General features: G+C 33.2%; 1 long non-coding RNA gene across 1 annotated transcript; it reads left to right on the top strand.

Annotated features, from left to right (window-relative positions):
* Positions 1-1,282: 1,282 nt before the first annotated feature.
* On the top strand, positions 1,283-12,555 carry LOC143046584 (uncharacterized). Its single transcript, XR_012969165.1, has 3 exons — positions 1,283-1,531; positions 7,232-7,303; positions 12,073-12,555. It is a non-coding gene; the product is annotated as an uncharacterized LOC143046584 (long non-coding RNA).
* Positions 12,556-18,578: the final 6,023 nt, after the last annotated feature.

Genomic DNA, 18,578 nt, shown 5'->3' with positions numbered 1-18,578 from the left:
ACGAACAACATGCACCCTCTCTTTAAAGGAAGTTTATGTGATAATACTCTTGATAAATCACAAAATTTGGAGCAAGATGTATAATTGTTATACAGTTATAAAGATTTAAAAAAAAAATACGGGTATATACAGTAAAGATTCATATTTGTAACATCGTGACCAGATAGGATTTAGAGATACTTACCATCAATTGAAATTTCACATTGTATAATTATTTTTAAAGAATAAATCAACGATAACGTTTGTACCGACACTAAAAGTCTTGTTGTTGTAGTTGTCTCCCTTTGTGACAATATCTGCATGCCAAAATCCACAAATTAGACCCCCCGAATTGACCTCTTTATACATTTTTGATTTTCATATGCTGTATATGGCAGTCATCTGATAACATTAAAGCAATAATATATTATGTTGCAATTAGTTTAACCTTTTTTCATAGATTGCCTGGACTATAATAGGTTTTCATGATGAAATGATAAATTCATGTTTTCTCCGTGAAAAAATGTGTTTCAGCATTCTATAAAAAAACAATTATTAGTATTGTTATATGTACATGTATATGTCCGTGTGTTGTTATTTCTCGTGTCGACTAGAGATAGAATCTCATGTGACTTATGGTTTCAAATGTTTTATAAAAGTGTGTCGTCTTAACAGTGAATAACGATTCCGTGAAAAATATTTGTTAAATGGGGAAATATTTTTTAAATTTATTTTATTTTAAAAAAAATATGAGTATTTAGTGTTTTCTTCGGAGTACGGATTGTATGACATAGCTATATAGGATGCAGTGTGACACAATACATTTTATGATATTTACTGTATCGTATGCCCTTAAGCTTCCTTCATGACTTATCCGTGCCTTTACAGTGATGGTGTTATGAAGTGCGGACCTTTTTTGGTTTTATTGGCAACTCCAAAGGGTGGGAATGTTTCAGATTTAGAATCCCTTAAAAAAAAAATTCAAAAATTTAACTTTGATATTTTTTTTAAGGTAGACTCGCTTGTAGCCAGCCATTTCCAAAATTATTGAGATCTGTACATTGGTTTAATCAACAATAGGCTCTAACAAATGTCATTTAAGAGCTAAACGAAATAATGATTGTATATGTAAGGTCTTCCTGAAAAATGTATACTGTTTGCATAGCTGTTTCCAAAACATAGACTATTGTTATCATTTTACATATAAAACCAATATATTCCCTCCATTCTAATGGTATCTAATATATAACACATGCACTACAGCGAATTAGATAAAAAAAAAGGACGACCATAGTTCAATTTCGTGTACTAATTCATTTTTATCTGTCCTTCGATGTATAATAGTTTACATTAATGTTTGAAATGCAGATGTGTATTATATTAATTTTGTCAATGGTGATATTGGCAACATGTGGGGAAGAGAAGTCGAAGCGCCTCCTTCTCAATGACCCTGATGTACTTGGCAATCGCTTATTGCATATTGAATCTTTGCTTCAGGATTTGCAGAAGGAACTAGCCGATGAAAAGTCGAAACACGAACAGAGCTTACAAAGTAAGTAGGAACTGAAACACATAGATATAGGAAGATGTGGTATGAGTGCCAATGAGACAACTCTCCATCCAAATAACAATTTATAAATTATAGTCAACCATTATAGGTCAAGGCAAGGTCTTCAACACGGAGCCGTGGTTCACATATGAGCTTTAGTTATTTTTCATCTTCACACTTTTTAATATGTTGTAGCTAATGTTGTTGCTGTTTCCGTTCCGTTAAATCTTTTTACAGGAAAGAGTTGTTGGCCCTATGCTGTACCCCCTATTGGAGGACAAGGGATTTTTGGTCGAGGTTTCCTTCCTTTAGATAAGTTGCCGATCAAGCCTGACGATCCATTAGCTGCACGTTTTTATTTCAGAGTTTTCTTTCTTCTAGATGAATAATCATCAATGGTTAACGATTTTCATCTAACCGGCTATTTACCCATAGCCAGGGCAAGGTTGATGAGTGTAAGGGTGTGTCAGTTTACCGGTTAAACTGGAATCCGCTCGTATTCGCTACATTCAAACTCTATGAAAAAAGAGTAGTAGTCAGCCGAGAACCAGCTTATTCACCGGTTTGCCTACACTCTGCATCTTTAGGGCCCTTACTGCTTGCTTCAAGATCACTTACAGTGAAGCTTGAGATAATATATCCAATTTACCATGCGCTGTCGCGGTTAGGCACTGTATACGTCTTCACAGTGTAGAGGCTATGTACTGACAGGAGAGGCTTAGGCCGTGTTCTCACTGATCTAAACTCTGTGTTGTGTAAAAAGTAAAATCACAAAAATACTGAACTCAAAGGAAAATCAATTCGGAAAGTCCATAATCACATGGCAAAATCAAATAACAAAACGCATCAAAAACAAATGGACAAGAACTGTCATATTCCTGATTTGGTACAGGCATTTTCAAATGTAGAATATGGTGGATTGAACCTTGTTTTATAGCTAGCTAAACCTCTCACTTGTATGACAGTCGCATCAAATTCCATTATATTGTCACCGATGCGTGAACAAAACAAACAGACACAATAGGTAAAAATGTCAAAAAATAGGGGTACAGCAGTCAACATTTTGTTATCATCTTAATCATTATAAAAAAAACAAATGTAACGAAGAAGCACAAAAAGGCATACATCAAATTTAACATCCTCATTTTGTTTATATTATACGATTTAATTTATCTATTTAAAATGTGCACCCATAAAGGATGGAGGGTATTAAGTACTGGTGTAAAATTGCGCGTTTGAAATTCGCACAGGTAGACATGAAATAATTTTGTCGTTTTTATGGTTTATGACGGAATATGGCATAAATACAGTCACGTAAAATAGATATAACAAAAACAGACTGAACAGTACATGTAATAATAATAGATAAAATAATAGTGTGGTTCAAAGTATGACGAGATACATAAGTACAGAGTCACGTCAAATGTATATCCCAAAAAATAGACATAACAGTAAAAGTAATATTAATCAGGGCCGTAAATTACACAGAGGCATGTAGGCAGTTGCCTCCTATTGCGGGCTCACTGACAAAAAAATGGAGAAAAAAAAAACACAGAAAAGAAAAAAAATGGTTAAGATCATGCATAATTTTTATAGCACTGGTTGTTGGTTAAAACAACAAGTTGGTTAATCATAATTTCATGCAGGTGTGTTCAATATTAGGATCTGAACGGTCGGTAACCAACTCAACTCCTTTGCACACATAAAATTTTCCCACCAAATACTATTGCATCTGCATACAAACAAGTGACAATGTTGGCAATATTGAATACATAGAAGTGCTAAAAAGATGGGATTTGTCCAGTCAGAAAAAAATCACCTAAGCATTTGACAAAGCCAGAATAAAACGTTTTTGGTGTATACAAACATTGTTACGTTTTAATAATTTGAACTTGATAGATAAAATTATGAGTTATTGAGTATGCATTTTCATTTTAAGGTTTGAAAATTGTATCTTTGAAACGAAGTCAAAATTAATTCGATTTGGACAGCCAAATAAGCCGGATAAACCACAAAAAAATGACCAACTTCAGGGGGCTTTCATTTTCAGTCTTTGCAAAATTTTCCCTAAACTTAAGTAAAAATATCTTGTACATAAAGAGTCATAAAGCAGAATAAAGCAAAAACAAATCTTTCTCTACCGGGACACGTAATCTTACTCTGGTTTATAACTGTTTTTAATAATATATAGTATGGAAAGAAGATGTAACCAAAGAAAATAAACAAAATGACAATAATACATAAATAACAACAGACTATACTAGCAGTTAACTGACATACCAGCTCCAGACTTCAATTAAACAGATTGAAAGATTATGATTTCATCATATGAATTACAGGCACAATCCTTTCCGTTAGGGGTTTAGTATCATACCATCATAACATATACATGTATGAGAAGAACATATGCCGTGTCATGCCAACAACTGGTTTTTTAATAAATGTGTTTAGTTCCTATGAAAAGACCCTATAAGTGAATCAATATTAACGCCAAAATATGCAATCTTTAATGAACACAAGAACACACCCGCGAAATCGCGGGCATTCAGAACGTAGTTTAAAGTATGTAAAGTATTGTTAGAAGAATTTTGTAAAATACTGAATGACTGGAGAATTATAGCAAAAGTATCATAAGGTTATTTGGGAGAGGATTTTTTTTTTTTTTTATCCCTCCACCTTTATTTTCAAAATTGCCAATTTTGGGTTTTCTATCAATTTCAATATGAACATACATTTAGTATTTTATGAACATTCAAGTAAGGAGCCTGTAATCCAGTGGTTGTCGTTTGTTTATGTGTTACATATTTGTTTTTCGTTCATTTTTTGTACATAAATAAGGCTAATTTTCTCGTTTGAATTGTTTTACATTGTTATTTCGGGGCCTTTTAAAGCTGAGTATGCGGTATGGGCTTTGCTCGTTTTTTGAAGGCCGTACGGTGACCTATAGTTGTTAATCTCTGTGTCATTTTGGTCTCTTGTGGAGAGTTGTCTCAACATGGCAATCATACCACATCTTCTTTTTTTTGTAATCAATGAATTTTGTAAAATATTTAATGACTGGAGAATTTCAGAAAAGGTATCAAAAGTTCACATGAATAATTTAAGCGCTTATCTGTATATTATGAACATTCATTACTATATAAATACAGTGTATTTACTTTCAATTCTAAGTTTACTAATCGATCCATGGTGATCATTGATATAGTATAGAGGGGGGGACAAGGGGGTCCCAATAACAGCAAAACAGCAAATTGATTTGGCTCATAACAGATAACAAGGAATTAGAATGGACAAAAACAGATAACAGTAAATGAAATATTAAAATATTTCGGTCTTTGACAAATCCACGTGGACAAATCAGTATTTCTTATTACGGATATAATCCTTTGTAATGCATTCCATTTTTTATGACTATGTTTTTAGTATTAATTTATGTATCTAGAATGTGTTTAAATTACAGTACTACTCAATATATTATAATATTTTTATCCGCTCGTTTACGGAACGTATTATGGTATACTGTTGTCAACATGTCGGACATTAACTCAAAAACTCTTGCATTAAACTTTGGGAAATTGTAAATATCTATTGACGTGAGCTCCTTTTTTTTTTTTTTTTTATAAATTTTAGATTTTAAGTTTCTGGGTAATGGGTTTTTATTCAATAAAATGGATGTTTTTTTTTCAGTTTTCTGATAATATCTCAAAAATGCTTTCACAAAGCAAGGATTTTTGGTGAATTGTTTATATCTATTAACATGAGGTAACTTTCAATTTTTATAAATTTTAGATTTTACGTTTCCAAGTTAACGGGTTTTATTAATTAAAAAGGGGTGATTTTCTAGTTTTCAGACATTAACACAAAAATGTTTTCAGCAGTTCTCATGAAACGTTGGTGTATTGTTTATATATATATATTGACTGAAGCTCCCTTTGTTGCTAATCAAAAGAGTGACCTAAAAGAGTTTAAATATTCTGACTTTTTCTAAATGACCATTTAATGAGGTGTGTGAATTTTTCTTAATAAAACTATGAGACAAAGTGGTATATAGGGTAGAAAAATCAAAAGCACCAATTATAAGCATGCAATTTATCAAGTACTTCGAACGAATTTTGACCTTCTAAAAGCAATTTATTCCACTATTTTCAAAGGCCTTATTTGAACAATTTTTTTATCAGCTGAGGTTTTTGATTGTACCAAGTGTACTAGTAAGTCGAATACATAGTTTAGTAGGGAAACAATGGCTTGAAACGAAATAAATCTTTGTTTGTAATGAGTTATGTACAGCTTCGGACCCAAGTACATGGTTGGAACTTTCATTGTACAATGCATTTGGTTCTGCTTTGAAAAGAATCACAGAGCTGAGTCTATGTACCATATTACAATGTATATAAAAGGTTAAGTGGTTGTTAGGACCTAGTCCTTAATTGAGATCGTTGTCAGATATTCCTGGCCATATGTTTTCCTTTTTGTCATATTAAGAATTGTTTTAATTTAATATGTTCGTACGGAAAACAAGGAACATTATTCTCATACAAAAAATTAAGATAATTCTTAATACACATTCATAAAAAAAAAATGGAATTTATTACAAAGGATAATCATAAGATATACTTGAATTGTCCTGGACCTGACTTCGTTGATGGGTATATGTTAATGGAATCCTTCTCTGAATACGGGACAAACGTATTAGTAGTGGTAGACCCCAATGGCCAATGATCTTCAATTAATACCGAATATTGACTGTCAAAAAAAATGCTAACATTCCAATTTTCAATAACAGCTAACAGCAAATACATTATCACAATAACAGATAACAAAAAAACTAAAAGCCCAATAACAGCTAACAAAGAATAAGACAATAACAGCTAACAGCAAATATATTTTCAAAATAACAGATAACAAAGAATTAAATTGCCCCATAACAGCATAACAGTTAAACTCCTTGCCCCCCTAAAGAAACATATGAAAATAATGCCAATAATCACATAGTGATGATTTATATATTGTCACATCTGTTTTTTTATAAGGTGCTTTAAGGTAAGAGTTTTTCTCATTGTTGAAGGTGGTACGGTAACTTATAGTTGCTAACTTGGTCAGTTGGTCACTTGTGAAGAGTTGACTTATTGGCAAGCATACCATGCAAGTCTTCTCTTGTAAAAATTATTTTCCCATTTCAATAAGACAAAGGATAGCACATTTAGTTGGAAAAAAATAATAATACAGAAAATGTACCTAATACGTTATTAATTTAGCTCTAATAATTCAACGAATGTATTTAACTGGATTTCATTTAGTTTGTCATGAGAGATACATTTGCAGTGTTTCTTTTGTTTCTTGTTGTTCCGTTGATATTCCGTTGATATTCTGATGTTATCGGAATTAAATGGGAATAAAGACGACATCATTATTACCTGCATTTTTTGTGTATAATTAAACATTTTAAAAATGACACAAGAAGTCGATGGTTCATAAAATAAAACATGACTTAGTTGAGAAGTTACCTCATTGTCAATCATACCACATCTTCATTTTTATATAATTTTTATATATAATTAATATACCTGTATGGCATCAAAATGTTTGTTTTAAGTAATGTGAACAACTTGTTATTATATACCAGATACAATTAATACGTTAACTTTAATATTAAGTAACTATGTAAAACAAAGATACACATTTTCCTATTTATCTATTCAATAGATCAAGGATCAACCTACATACGATGGGGACGAAATGATTGTGTCGCACAAAATACAGAGCTTATATATAAAGGTAATCTTAAAAACTGGTTGCTTATTGTCTTCAATCCTAAGTACAATGTATATGTTCACGGCCGACACTCGGGTAACCGAGAGATTGGTCGGTTAATCTATATTGAGTATGCGGCTATATGGGAGATTGGTCTGTTACTCGGGTTGGTTATACGTCTGTTAAGAGTAAAACGCACAATTTAATGTTAAACTGTATCAAATATACAGATTTTTGGCATATTATAAGAACCAAATCAAAAAAAGAAAAGTGTCTGACAAAATGATATCTATCATAGAACATTTTCCACTTGTAAAAACATTTCATAGTCTACGCAGTTTTCAGTAAAATTAAAAGGCGTCGCGCACGTATGTAGTATTTATGCTTATACGCATAGGAATTTTTTAATAAAAGTCGAAACAAACAATTTTAGATATCATTTAAAGGACACAAAATAGTACTTTGGGTCTAAAAAATAAATTTGCATTGGTGAATATTTCATAATTGTAATATAACGTGAATATTACCACGTTTTAGTGAAAATTATGGGAATAAAGTCTGTTAATGGGTTGGACAATTGAAATTGTGTCAGTTAAGAGTTATTTAGCCACAGTTATTTTTGCTACCTTTATATTTTCCCATAGAAAAAGTTAAGAATGAGATATTCCTAAGTAATAAAAAAAAATGATAATACGGTGCAACAGTATCCTACGGAAGCGAATAAGCGCCACACATTTTAAAAAAAATCTTTCTTCCTATATTTGCGTTATAACGCAGACCTCAAATATCTTGATTGCAATTGTTCATTAAGTTTTGTAAAAAAATGTCCGTCTGTCATTCATTTCGGTTGTGATTTACTAGTAAGAGCATTTTTATTTTGACTTTCTTTGCATTTTATTGAAGGGTGTCACTTCAATATAGCGTGATATAAATTGGCCGCTGGAATATGCATGAATTTATTATTAATGTTTTCAATCAGCCACAATTTTTGTGTCTGTTCAAAGTAGCACGTTCTCAAATCCGACTGAAATTGTCTTTCTAATACAACACAGGGTATAGGTTAAATAAATATAAACTGTACATCTGTCCAGTGCATATAACGTGTTGTCATTCTCATATGCACATGATATTTGTCACTGGACGAAAAACCCTAATTCGTAAGCATCCTCCAATTGGTTCTTTATTTCTATTACTTAATCATATGTTGTTTACAAAAAAAAGTAAAATCACAAAAATAATGAACTTAGAGGAAAATCAATTCGGAAAGTCCATAATCACATGGCAAAAGCAAATAACAAAACGTATCAAAAACGAATGGACAAGAACTGTCATATTCCTGACTTGGTACAGGCATTTTCAAATGTAGAAAATGGTGGTGGATTAAACCTGGTTCTATAGCGCTAACCCTCTCACTTTAATGACAGTCTCAAAAACTTTCGTTATATTTACATTGATGGCGTTAAATAAACAGACACAATAAATAAAATAGTCAAAATATGGGTACATCAGTCATCATCGTATAACAATTTTAAAATGAACAATTTAACAGAACACAAAAGCATCTACTATCTACGAACACATTCATTGATTTGAGTGTCTGACATCAGAAAATTTTATACGTCACATAAATTTGTCGTTCAATGTGCATACAAACGATTTTAAAATTTTCATAGGCAATGTTAGTCATTCTCAAGAAGTAAATGGAAAGGAGCGAATGCAGCTACATTTGGTCATCTTAAGTTTTAATACATTTTATTCCGTTTATTTCCTTTCTTCATAAGTGTAGAGGAGAACGGCAGTTGTCCGCATGTAAACTTCTAGCATTTGTTACCAATATGAGTACATCGCAATCCGTTACTGTTTCAACGCCCAAGGGTGTTTCATGTGTGTATTCTTAAACAATTATTATTTTTTCTCTCTTTTTTAGCAATGCATCACTCTCTACTGTCCTTATCTACTATTCTATATTCTGCTACTCCATCCAGATTATCGTGTATACCATGAGGGTTCGGATTGGGGGTGTTGTTTATTTCTGTATTCTTTAAATTGTTATGTCACGTTTCTTCCGTGACGTTTTTTCCTTTTACCTTTTATTTATCTTACTCATTATTCTTTCTCTATTCTTTATATTTTAGCATCCCAATATATTTTATTTACTGATGTTTAGTTACATCACCACGTTTATCTCTGATTTATATACTGGTTACCAATGTAGATGACAAGTTGGTGTCATGCATGACAATTAAACAGAATCCACATTACATATGAGACCATTCTTGGATGAAATTAACATTACTTTAATCTTACACTTTTTGAAACCGTTTTTATCAATTTTCTTTTTCCATTGTTTAAATTGTTCATTGTTCACAGTGGCGGATCCAGCCATTAAAAAAAGGGGGGTTTCCAACCCAGAGTAAAAGGGGGCGGGGGTTCCAACTATATGCTCCCATTCAAATGCATTGATCGGCAGAAAAAAGGGGGGGTTCCAACCCCCGGACCCCCCCCCCCCCCCCCCATGGATCCGCCACTGGTTCATGTGTTGTTTCCGTATATTTCATGTTTCATTGCTCATGTGTTGCTTCCGTATATTTCATGTTTCATTGCTCATGTGTTGCTTCCGTATATTTTAGCCGCTCGTTTTTAGCCTACCCATTTGATCCGATAACACCCCATATAGCAATAAAATTATACTTTTATTGCCATTCATAACTCTTAACAGACCAATTAACAGACCGGGTTTTATACATCCGACCCATTAACAGACCAGGTTTTTATTAAAGATTAATTTATGTCACCAAAATACAGATTTTCGTGAAGATTTTTCACACAATGATTTCAGTATGGTTAACAAACATAATGCCTGTCTTTTTTCGATGTTTAAAATATTGCATGCACGTAAATTCAACCAACGTGTCATTTTGTGTACAGTTTGTGTGTGTAAAATGTGTATAAATTTATTGATGAGTAACCCGCCTTTTCATTTTATAGATCGTGCATTGAAGCTAGAAAAATAATAATTACACCACTGGATTCAGTACATTGAATTGTTTTGTTAGATAGAATATTTTTTCTGATAAATATATATTTAAAAAGTTATACAGTGAAACATGCTGAACTTTCAATGATTTTCTCGATAACACCTGATTAACAGACTTTAGCTAACCCGATTAACAGACCAACCGCCGATATAGCCGCATACTCAATATAGATTAACCGACCAAACTCTCGGTTAGCCGAGTGTCGGCCATGATGTTGTTTCTTTTAAACGACCACAGTCGAGGTCGTCACTTGTTTACTACATGTAGTAATCTGAAACAATACATTTAAAAAAACCATGATTGAAGTTTGTTATGTGATTCAATATAAAAAAAAAGGACTTATGTATTTGTATAAATTTGTTTACTTGGTGGTTTTTTTTAATAAAAAGAACATCGAAAAGTTATTCTATTGCAAGTATTTAGTTATCCATTGTTGGCTCGTTGTTGAATGTTTCTGACTGAGAATAGCTATAAAGCGCTGTTTCTTTACTTTATCGTTATATATACCAGTCTGTAATGATACTCATCTATAATACTAAAATTACGAGGTCCAATTTGTTAGCCGTCATCACGTAAAAACGACGAATCACAGAATTCAACTTTATATATAACTAATATAGTACAAAGGTGTAGATTAAAAATTACACCACTCCAGGCCCTTTTGTTTTCCATGTAATTAATATTGCCAATAATTAAGAAGTTCCGGGTCGAGTCCGCTACCGATACCAATAGTATATTCACCTGTTACCTATTACCTTATCTGTACGTTCCGCATCTGACAGGCGCACCACCAAACGTTGTTTTCAGGATTAATATGCTATATACACGGGTCATAACCACAGGGTTGACACTACTAAATTGTCAAATTGTTACCTATTGTAGTATTTTAATTAGTAAGACTTTCTAAGATAACAATACGAATGCTAAAAATCTGGACTAAAAATAAGGCGTATAGCCGGTACAGTTTTCAATTTGTTAGTGGGCATGACGTAAAACAGCGAAGCAAAGAATTCAACTGTATTTATAACTTATATAGGACAATGCTGTTGATTAAAAAATACTCCATTCCAGGACCTTTTGTTTTCCAAATAATTAATATTATTGTTTCAGTTCGACGGGTTCAAACAGAAAGACTTGAAAGCAGAGAAAAAACTGTGTATCTTATAATCGGCATGACTTTATCAGATGACAATACTAATACTAAAATAAGGCTTGCACATAGTTATATACTATAATTCAGTCACGTACCCGTGATATCACGGGTGTGTTCTAGTAAATAATTAATTTTCAATAGTATTATAAGTAAACATTTGTTCTTTTTTATGGCAAATTAGTAGTTCAGAACAGATATTATATCATCATAATTATCTTTCTCTGCAATTTAGAGAAACAAAATATTTCTTTTTTTCAGATGTTATAAGCAACAGTTATTATAAGATTGGAAATAAATTTTTAAATGAGCTCAAGTTACTTAAAGCTGCGACAAAAATATAAGAAATATGGTATAGGGATTTTCATTTTTTTAATTTTAATAGTTTTGGATATCAACATTTGATTAAGGCCATAATTGTATTATAATACTGAACTAAATATGCAATAATTCTACTGTTGCTGCAATGCTTTGGTTTTAGAGTCTATTTGTTAATTAGTATATTCTTGTCTTGATAAGAACCACAACCGAATCTTGTGTCTGTCATAATATCGATATTTTTTCCCAGTTTAATTCTGTTAAAAAATGTAGTTTCGTATATTAAGGTTATGCTGCAGGAGAAAAGTATTTCTACAGTTCAAGTTATAGAGGTGGTGCATCAAATATGCTGTGCCTCCCAGATGACCCAGAGCTCAGTAATAGAACAGCTTCAACTAACAGCCAAATTTATGGAACTGAATTTGAAGACAATGACCTGGTAACTGGTGCATTAAATGAAGACGTTTCGTGTGCCTTATGTAGAAGTACCAACACGTCGTCAACGGTGATGTTTCCAGGACGAAAAACATGTTATTCCGGTTGGAAAGAAGAATACAATGGAGTCCTAGCGTCCAGTGCCCACAGTCACAACCCATCACCATATATATGTGTTGATGCTCACCCATCTTATGTGAATGGAGGTCAGAGAAATAACGACGAACATCGTCTGTACGTCTCAAATTTGAAATGTGGATCAATACCATGCCCTCCATACACGGATAATGTGCAGGTGAACTGTGTGGTATGTTCTAAATAAAAAAAAATTTGTATTAATGAGTTTCATGAGTTTTCATAAAAGAGGGGCGGAAGGTACCAGAGGCCGGGAATCTAAACTATAAGTTTACGTTTACTATAATTACGAAAATAAACCGACAACGCTATGAAAAAAAGAACAGACAGACAGACAGAAAGACAACCAATAGTACATAGAACACGACATAAAAAAACAAAGTCTGAGCAAGACGAGCCCTACCAAAAAAACTAAGCACTACGAAAGGTTAAGCCAATCCTGCTACACACGTTGCACCCGCCGTGCTGCTCATGTTATTACAAACCTGGTAATAAGGATAAAGTCGATATGAAAACAGTTAAAACATCCTTTTTTGCATTAATCATTAAACACTCACTAAGTTGAATATCCCAATCGGTATATACAAATTAAGATTCTAATCTGATCACCAAAGATCTAAACGAGAGTCAAAACATACTAACAGAATATGCAAACTCAGTCTAAATAAACTGACAACGCCATTGTTAAAACAGAAACAGATAAATAGCAGTATCAAAAAAACACAAAAGACAACACATAAAGCCTGATATTAAGCCCACCACGATCCCGAACATAAAACTGAGGATGATCGCAGATGCGTCGGAAGGGTAAGCAAATACTGCTCAACATTTGACAACTATAGTATTGCTCATTGTAAGTACAAATCTGGTACTACGTCTTATATATTCGGTTATTACTTGGAATAGGCGACAGGAGTATATATAGTTACGACAATTGGAACATAGCTGCTATCATCTGTGATACAGATATTCCATAATGGTCAACTCGTGATGGCGTCCGTGAAATCATCATAGGGATGGTAATTGAAATAAAAAAGGAAAACAAACAGTTTTATCTTTATAAAACACGCGGGACAGGACATGAAACACCTATGAACAACACTAACAAACGACTACCACTGAAAAACAGATGAAGCAGTTTTTGATCGAGAAATAAGCTTACCTCTGTTAATTATCTTCGTATAGTATGCATATGCACAGGCTTAACACACAATTTGAGAGTCGCTCGTCTTATTCAATATATCGACGAAAAGACTAAATGTGGACTATACCACCTTATTTTTGTACAATCATCATTGTTATTTTCACTAGGATACTAGTATATGAGATATAAGCAATATTTGAAAAAAAGTGGTAATTGAGTTTCTGACCAACATTAATATAGTCAAATTATTAACGTACTTATCTGCACGAGCTTGATTCATATTAGCAACACAACAAATCGTTCAGTAGGGTGTATACTTAGTACCAATTGGAATGCTAACTCTGTTGTCATACCAATCGTCCAAACTCAACAAATATTCATATGGTGTCGATCAAATAATCTTATTTTTTGCGTATGTGTTGTTGGGATCAGTGGGGTTCTTCGCACAGTCAGAATTTTCATAACCGAAAACATGGAATTGTTATTTACGATTCGACTGTTTCATGAGACAATGAAGTCAATCTTTCAATTACTATATGCAATTTAAGTGTAAAGCATAGAAAATCAGAAGCTTGAAATATGTACATGAATTTATATGGGGTGTTCTGTTGATCAAGTTAGCAGTTCCCTGTTGGCTTCTATGACTGTTATCATTAATACCGAGTGTGAATTTTTATTGTTATACGACGTTTCTCGGTATTTTGTACTTACAACATTCATGATTTTATTTTTGAGGTTTTTATTATGGTTTCGGTTGGATTACCTATTATGTCTTATCGTTTGTAGTCCAAAATATTATAATAACATAAACGGTACCAACTTTTCTGCACTAGATGCGCATTTTGATAATAAATGCTTCTTAGGTGATGCTCGAGGTCAAGTTATTTGAAAATTCAAAGCTTCTTAACAGATGCAGAGCTATAAACCAAAAGGAACAAAATCTTACAGCCAAAGCAGAGCATGGAATCAGAATTTAGCATTAGAGAGATACATTGCATAATTTTAGATAATTTTCAAAAACTCTGTAGTTCAGGAAATTTCAATAATACAAAACCCGTATTTTCATGCCAGTACCGACGTATAAAATTGCCTTTCAATACCATCATTGTCATGAAAATTGTTTGAACGAGTATTCTGTTAATAATTGTGTAAAGTTCGCAATTGCATGTTAGTTACGTAAGCGTGTCACTGTTTTTGATATTATGTGGTGCTTGTCGTAGATGTGATATGTTCGTTGTTGTTCAGCGGTTTGCATGTTGTGTTCACTATTTTATTATTTATTTGTGCGTTTCTCTGTGATGAATGTTTTTGCGTGTGTTTGTGCTGTATTTCTGTCAGATTGTTTTGTCATTTTAGCAATATTGTTTTCACAATGTCATAAAACGGGGGCTTTGGCCAGTCATTAAACCAGGGTCAACCCACCAGTTTTTTGTAAATATCCTGTACCAAGTCAGGAATTTGGCAGTTTTTATCAAAGATTGTTTTCTCTCAATCGATTTATGACTTTTAAACAGCAGTCTACTTCCGTTGCCTTTATCTAAAGTGCAAAGTATTGGTTTACGGCATATGGTTTTGATTGTAAAAATGTGTAGTTAATGCGACACAAAACAAACTTTAGAGCGATGTATTGTTTTTTTTCGAAAAAACACTGGATACAATATACTAATGTGTAACGAATTCCTGCGTACAGAATGATTCATACTTCCTCAATTTATCTCAAATTTGGTGGAAAACCTCAGTTTTGACCAAGAAATTTTGTTTTATCTAATATATTTTTAGCAGTCATCTTGTTCCTAATAAAAATAGTTGTTCTAATCAAATACCAAACACCCCTTCGAACAATCGCATATCGAATGACTGAAAAATTGCACTCATAGAAATTAGGAAAATTATCATTAAAAACAAACGATTTATTTAAAATAGGAAAAAACATTCCTCACGGTCCTTTTATAATGTTAATTATAACAAGACTATTTCCCTTAGAGGTCACTTTTTGGCGCGAAATGTACAAAAAATCTTTAACTTTTTCTACTCAGCGGTATCAACACATCTGTTTAACTAACATGATCTACAACAGAGTTAAAACAACAGTTATTGACTGAGTATCGAAATAGATACATATCTTCTAAGGCTGAATAATCTTTTATTTTGTCCTTCTCTCTAGGACGTTTCGTGTCTACTGTTACTGATCTTTAAAAAGTGGAATCACAAAAATACTGATCTCCGAGTAAAATTCAAAACGGAAAGTCCCTAATATCAAATGGCGAACTCAAAGCACAAACACATTGAACAATGGATAACAACTGTCATATTCCTGACTTGGTACATGCATTTTCTTATGTTGAAAATGGTGGATTGAACTTGGTATATAGCTAGCGGAACCTCTCTTTTATGAAAGTTACATCAAATTTAATTATATTGACAACGATGCGTAAACAAAACAAAACAGACATAATAGGTAAAAAGGTCAAAAATAGGGCTACAGCAGTCAACATTGTGTGATAATCTTAATCATAAAAAAAAAACAAAAACAAAAAAAACTAGATTTGCCATTGCAAGCAATAGCGGATGGCACCCTTTCCCCATTGCCAGGCCAGCGGCAGCCATTCAGAAAAATTTTGCTGTTTCCATGGCAACGGCGGCCATTTTGAAAATTCGAAACTCAAAAGTTAAGTCTACATAAGCTAGGCAACATTTGTTATAAGTTTCATTAAATTTAAAGCATTTGGAAGTTTTTCATAATTGTGCTGTTCCCATGGTAACGGCGGCCATTTTGAATATTCCAAAGTCAAACCCCCGCTGCAATTTTTGCCCTCCATAATCATATACCATTTAATGTCTCTAGAATAAATTTAACATTGATGTTCTGGAATGTTCTGTGAAAATTCAAAGTTTTGACCTTTTTGCATTGTTTCCAAGGTAACAACAGATATTTTGGAAATTCCAACGCCAAATTCCACATCTTCCAATGTTGCTCATCGTTACTGTGAAGTTTTATGAAGTTTTAGAGCATTTTGATATTTTTGAAATTTTTGGTGTAGTTTCCATGGCAACATAGTAGTTCCAATGAGTGCCAAAATCATCCAGCACCTGTATATGGCCGGCACCTACATTGTATCAAAATATAATGTTTCTGAGTTTAAGCATATCAAAACAGTTCATCAAAACAAAAAACAGGATTTTTTCACATTTGTTTCGTTTCCATGGCAACGGCAGCCATCTTGATGGTGCCATACCCCACTGCACTATAGAATGTGGTGGTCTACATTATGGTATAGTTCCATCAATATTGTTCAAGCCAATTCCGAGAAATAGAATGGACAAAAAAGTGTGGAAGAATAAAAATAATAACTAAATTTGCCATTGCAAGCAATAGCGGATGGCACCCTTTCCCCATTGCCAGGCCAGCGGCAGCCATTTAGAAAAAAATTTGCTGTTTCCATGGCAACGGCGGCCATTTTGAAAATTCGAAACTCAAAAGTTAAGTCTACATAAGCTAGGCAACATTTGTTATAAGTTTCATTAAATTTAAAGCATTCTGAAGTTTTTCATAATTTTGCTGTTCCCATGGTAACGGCGGCCATTTTGAATATTCCAAAGTCAAACCCCCGCTGCAATTTTTCCCTCCATAATTATATATACCATCATATACCATTTAATGTCTCTAGAATAAATTCAACGTTGATGTTCTGGAATGTTCTGTGAAAATTCAAAGTTTTGACCTTTTTGCATTGTTTCCATGGTAAAAACAGATATTTTGGAAATTCCAACGCCAAATTCCACATCTTCCAATGTTGCTCATCGTTACTGTGAAGTTTCATTAAGTTTTGAGCATTTTGATATTCTTGAAATTTTTGGTGCAGTTTCCATGGCAACATAGTAGTTCCAATGAGTACCAAAATCAACCAACACCTGTATATAGTGGGCACCTACATTGTATTAAAATATAATGATTCTGAGTTTAAGCATATCCAAACAGTTCACCAAAAGACAAAACTGGATTTTTTCACATTTGTTCTGTTTCCATGGAAACGGTAGCCATCTTGAACCATTCCATGCTTACTGCAACTCTGCACGTGGGGGTCCTTACTATAATAGAGTTCCATCAACATAGGTCCATTGGATTTCGAGAAATCACCTGGACAAAATTTGTTGCAAGAAAAAAAAAAATAATAAGAACTAGATTTGCCATTGCAAGCAATAGCGGATGGCACCCTTCCCCTATTGCTAGGCGAGCGGCAGCCATTTTGAAAATTCCAAAATCATACAGTGCATCTACTCATGCCAATTGTCAATTTTGTAAAGTTTCATTAAGTTTGGAGAACTTTGAAATTTTTCAAATTTTTGCTGTTCCCATGGTAACGGCGGCCATTTTGAATATTCCAAAGTCAAACCCCCGCTGCAATTTTTTCCCTCCATTATCATATATACCATCATATACCATTTAATGTCTCTAGAATACATTTAACATTGATGTTCTGGAATGTTCTGTGAAAATTAAAAGTTTTGACCTTTTTGCATTGTTTCCATGGTATCTACAGATATTTTATAAATTCCAACGCCAAATTCCACATCTTCCAATGTTGCTCATCGTGACTGTGAAGTTTCATAAAGTTTGGAGCATTTTGATATTTTGGGAAATTTTTGGTTTAGTTTCCATGGCAACATAGTAGGTCCAATGAGTGCCAAAATCATCCAACACCTGTATATAGTGGGCACCTTCATTGTATTAAAATATGATGATTCTGAGTTTAAGCATATTCAAACAGTTCACCAAAACAAAAAACAGAAATTTTTCACATTTGTTTGGTTTCCATGGCAACGGCAGCCATCTTGATGCTGCCATACCCCACTGCACTATAGAATGTGGTGGTCTACATTATGGTATAGTTCCATCAATATTGTTCAAGCCAATTCCGAGAAATAGAATGGACAAAAAAGTGTGGAAGAATAAAAATAATAATAACTAGATTTGCCATTGCGAGCAATAGCGGATGGCACCCTTCCCCATTGCCAGGCCAGCGGCAGCCATTTAGAAAAATTTCGCTGTTTCCATGGCAGCGGCGGCCATTTTGAAAA

Source organism: Mytilus galloprovincialis, chromosome 9, assembly GCF_965363235.1.
Source record: "Mytilus galloprovincialis chromosome 9, xbMytGall1.hap1.1, whole genome shotgun sequence".
Lineage (NCBI taxonomy): Eukaryota > Metazoa > Mollusca > Bivalvia > Mytilida > Mytilidae > Mytilus > Mytilus galloprovincialis.
This window is presented reverse-complemented; position numbering and strand designations above follow the sequence as displayed.